This window comes from Carettochelys insculpta, chromosome 6 (assembly GCF_033958435.1).
Source record: "Carettochelys insculpta isolate YL-2023 chromosome 6, ASM3395843v1, whole genome shotgun sequence".
Classification (NCBI taxonomy): domain Eukaryota; kingdom Metazoa; phylum Chordata; order Testudines; family Carettochelyidae; genus Carettochelys; species Carettochelys insculpta.
Window position 1 is genome coordinate 120021954 of NC_134142.1, and position 5213 is coordinate 120027166.

At 42.9% G+C, this 5213-nt stretch overlaps 1 non-coding gene across 1 annotated transcript; it reads left to right on the top strand.

The window, feature by feature from the left end:
* Positions 1-381: 381 nt before the first annotated feature.
* On the top strand, positions 382-464 carry TRNAL-UAA (transfer RNA leucine (anticodon UAA)). Its single transcript has one exon. It is a non-coding gene; the product is annotated as a tRNA-Leu (tRNA).
* Positions 465-5213: the final 4749 nt, after the last annotated feature.

Here is a 5213-nt window from a genome sequence, read left to right on the forward strand (position 1 = left end):
TGCCCTGTCAATGAGTCCCACAGGTTGAACACATTATGTAAAGCACTTCCTTGTGTTTGTTTTAAACCTGCTGCTTACTATTGAGCACATTAGCCTTAGCCCCATCCCTGATAGGCTCTGGCCAATCTACCTGCTTCAGAGTGAAGTTTAAACACAACTCACCACCAATGGAGGCCGTTTTCAGACCAGCCCCATGGCCCCTGCACTCATGAGGAGCCCTAACTCTCACACCTTTCATGCCCTGTTTTTGCTGACAAAGAAGCCCCGTAATTATCCAGGTAACCCTCAGGTCTGCTCACTAATGGCAATGCTTCAAATATGGTGTAGAGTCAGGTTTTGGTAAATATCACCATGGTGCATTGTAGGTATTAGTGTGCCTTCACCAGAATGGCCGAGTGGTTAAGGCGTTGGACTTAAGATCCAATGGGTGTATGCCCACGTGGGTTCAATCCCCACTTCTGGTATTAGGGTTCTTCACCCCCTGCTTTTGAATCCCCATGTTACCTCTATTTAACAACACATAGGCTGTCCACTTGGCAATTAAAGATACAACTCTCCTGAGGAGGGGCCAAGGTGCTGTTTAATTGCACTATTGCCTGTGGACACCTGTCTGCTCCTCTGTCCTGTGCACATCCACCATCGCTCCCCCCTGCCCCCCAATTGCTGGTGAACTTCTTAGTACAGAGCAAAGCCATTTCCTTCACTGGGTGTGCCACTCAGCTGTTTTCCTTGGCAGTCTGTGTCACCACTGAGTGCTATCTGCTGGCTACCATGGCCTATGATAGTCTGTGACCCCTAAGCATTATATAGCTACTGTGTCCCAGAGGTTCTGTGTTGGGCTAGTGCTTACTTTGGTGATGTGATCTGCTCAGCCATACGTGCTGTTTCCATATTCTGACTTCTCTTTTGACATTTCACTAAGATCAATCATTTCTTCTGCAATGAGCCTCCACTCCTAGAGCTCTTCTGCTGTAACACTTATGTCAATGAGATGGTGCTTTTCACTGCAGTTGGGTTCAATGTGTTATGCTCCACGGTTATCATCCTTGCATCCTGCCTATCTGTCCTGGCCAGTATCCTGAGGATCCATTCCTCTGAGGACAGGCACAAAGCTTTCTCCACCTGTGCTTCTCATCTGTTCTCTGTTGCCTTATTCTACAGAGGTTCCTTCATGTACCTAGAGACCAGCTCCAGCTACTCAGTGGACCATAACAAAGTGGTTTCAGTGTTGTATGCAGTTATGGTGCCCATACTGAACTCTCTAACCTACAGCCTGAGGAACAAGGTGATGGAGATTGCCTGAAGAAAGCAACAAACAGATTCTCTTCTTCACAGGTGAAATGACATCTACTTTATAACTGTAACACAGCCTAGACCCTATCCTGTCACTGGGATTGAAAAATTAATAATAATTCAACCCAAAATACATCTTCCAGGGATACACTATAAAAGTAACTGCTCAAGAAGCAGGAAGAGAAAGAACAGGAATAAAGATTGCTTAGGAAGAATGGTACTAGGAATAATGTGTTACCTAGAGAGGTGATGAAATCTCCATCCTTAGAGATTTTCAAGTCCTGGTTTTACGAAGTCCTGGATGGTATGACTTAGTTGGGGTTGGTCATGCTTTGGGCAGGTGTTGGACTCAATGACCTCCAGAGATCCCTTTGAGTCCTAGGATTCTATGATACTCTCAATATTCAAGCCTGGGAGATGGTTTACAATAATATAGGGAAACATTGAGGAATGCTGTGTTCATCACAGAAAAGTTAAATAATAATAATAATAATAATAATATAAATATGCCCATTGGAAGGTGGCATCTTAACACCGTTCTAAGTGAGTAAAGTAGTAACACAAGAACTCAAAAACAGGAAGATGAAGCAGGCTGCTCCCTAAAGCAGAGTCCCAAATCCCCCAGGATACTGCTCTGCAGAGCAGTATTCCCTGTAAACTGAGAATTCGGCCAGTCGCCCAGGACAGATTCAGATGCCACCCAGCTGATTAGCAGAGTGCACACAGCTGCCACATCCTGCAGCATGTGTTTCAACTGATGGTGCACATCTATACATGCCTCAGTGCACATAACAAAATTTGTGCTGCACATGGATGGAAAAAATAGAGGGAACCTTTCGACAAAGCCCCATAGCTTGCAAGCAGGACTATGAACAATACTTAAATTTAAACTGACAGCTTGCAGTTTTTACAGTTTTCAGTGCACTGAAAGTCTTTCCTTTTATGCTGCAGTGCATGAAATTATCATGGCTTGTTAAAAATTACAGAGTTGCGTTAATGAATAAAAGTCATGGAGTGTCTTAAATATGATTTGCTTCACAGAAGACAGACATGGCAGTGTATTTTAAAATATGTTGAATTTCTGAGTCTGCAGAGCCTGAGGGAGAATGCTGGTAAAGACAGAATAAGAACTATCCCAAATTCTCCCCGAATCTTAGAAGAGACTTTGTTTGAAGACCGTTTCCAGAATGTAAAGTGGATGTATGTGGTGGCTAAGAAAAACCATGCATCCTGATCTAGCAATTGTGGAAGGAAGAAGTTGGGAAAATGGGGATGCATTTTGAGATTGAGGCACAAAGTTCAAAAGACATTGTGTTTAGGCTTTGGAAAAAGAGCAGATTACTTGATTTCCAGCGATGAAGCAATATGTGGAAGACACATGAGGTCTGTCTATCATCAGAGGGGTCTGCTTTGTATTTATACTGGACTGTGGCATCTATTACCAAAGCTGTTTCCTCCCTTACAAAGGAAAGGTCCAGTTTCCTCAGTTCTCCATCAGTTGTGAGCAAGTGTGTGGCTCTTGGTAAACCATTCATTTTAGTCTTTTAGCTTTGCATTGCAGAATGTCACAGAGTTTGTTGGGTCTTCCTATGTGAGCTCTCTGTCCAAGGATATGATATAATGACTAATATGGTGATGCTCAGTATCGGCATTTAACGACTTTGTTATTCTTTCCATCCCCTGAATAGTCTCAGGTGGGATATACATTTGATCTTAATTTGAGAGCAGTCAGGAACTGGCGTTCAGAGAACCTTCAGTGAAACTGCAACCATTGATTGAACCTCTTGTGAAGCACTTTCTCATTTGGCAACATTTATGGCCTGGCATGATTTTAGTTACTCAGATGTCCACTTATCATGGGTATGCCCAAGTATCCCATGGTCTGATAAAGTTTGTTTACAGGCCACAGTTCTGGTTCCTGGTGTTCTGTGCTGTTATTTAGCTTCCATTTACCACATATGTGTTTTAAGAGCCTAGTAAGGAGTGAAAGTGTTGGTAATTCTGATATACAATACTGACCTCCCATAGTTCAACAAATTCTCTCATGTAGCACCAGTCCACTCCTGAGGGTGCTGGACTAGAGCAGTTCAGCCTATACCTTGGCACTATAAATTCTTCCATTGGGAGAATTCAAGGTTTCTCCAGTTACATGGTTGTGCCTATATTATTTTAGGTGTTGGTGTTTCCTATTTGTTCAAGATTTCCATAGTGTTATATGATAACTTCTAATCAATTAATACTGGGCCTGTTATTTTGGGGATTTCATCTTTGCTACCCCCAGCAACCACCCAGAAATTCTGGAATTCTTTTTCTATATTATCCAGTGCAATAGCTCATATTGTTTCATTTCCAGAGTGAGCAATTTTATGCCATCATTTTGCCTGGATAGATGGAATTAGGCTGGCCAGTCTCACCACTCCCATTGCACAATCTTTGATTCTGGTGTAAATAAAACTGTTGCAGGTATCGGCTGCTAAATGGAGCCATTCCTTGATGGCTCTACTTATGTTGTCATGAGGGGAAGACAGCATATTCTTTCTGCAGTCAGTATGATTAGAGAGAGAGATGATTCTTGGTGAAGTGGAGTTGTTGAGCTGAAGCTTTCATGATTGTTTCAAAGGAGCTTTGCTGATTCTTTTTAGCCGGGTTTCAAGCTTGTTTGCCAATGCTGGTTTGGAAAACCGGATCCATGGGTCAACCTTAAGTCCCAAGTATTTCTCGGACTTGCTTGGCATGGCCATGTTCACCTCATCTTGGTTAATTTTCTAGGCATCACTTTTGTTATTATATATGAGTCATGGGTGGGGCTTATATAAAATCCATGGCATTTTTTTACTTGAACCTGGAGTCTTAACAACTTGAAGAAGGCTTCAAGTATTCTGATGTTGACATTCATGCCTTCCCATTGTTACCCAGGGGACAGAGGCAACTAAGGGAAAGTGTATGTGGAAAGGGGAAAGGCAAGGCAGCCCCTGTTTCAAAAGATAAAGGAACCCCTCTTTTCCCATATCTATCCACCAGTATTGGATAATCCCAATGTGTTCCCCACTCCCAGTGTAGCATAAAGAATGAGGGAAACACGTTAAGTAAATTTGCAAATCTATTAGGTTAAATTACAACAACTGGAAAATGGGAACAAGAATAATCAATCAAGCAATAACAAGCATATGATCATAAACATACAACTAAATAGTAGTGTCGGGATTGTATGCAAAAGGCATCAAGCCTCGGCCTGAATACCCATTTAATCAGAATGAGGAAGAACCCTAAAAAGGAAAATAAAGAAAGTTTATATTTTGGATGATGTATAGCTAAAACCTGGGACCTACAACTCTTCTAAGCTAATTTTAAGGTGTTGGGGAGGAACTCCAGGGAGATCCCAATGAAGATACTCTGTCTCCTCTTTTGGTGGTACAGCTGTGATGTCCTGGTGCAGATGGAAGTGCAGATGGAAGCATGTCGCGGGGAATTGGTAACCTCTCACAACCCGCTCTGGGCCGCCCGGCCAGCGCAACCGGATAACGAGGCTCCCCGCGGTATTTGTCCGGATCCCCGGAGACCCGCCCTCAAGGAGGGAGTGTGTTGCAGACCCACTCCACCCCCCACCAGTGAGAGAAACAGGGGTAGTGCACGTGACCTCCACCTAGATCGCTCTTAGCGCCCCTGGCAGGCAGTGGCAGGCATGGAGAATGAAGACTGAGTGGGCACTGATTAAAAGGCAAAACAGAGTAACAGTTTATTTAGGGATATAACAAAGAACAACAACTAATAAATAAAACCAATCCTATGTCAACTAAAAGCTTTAAAGACTTACTATTATTAACTGTTCCATGGTGATGACCTGCATTATGATCTTTATTAAGCCGGAAGGCAAAATAGTTAATTATAGCTAGGTAAGATCTGAGGAAAAAGGTAGAGGT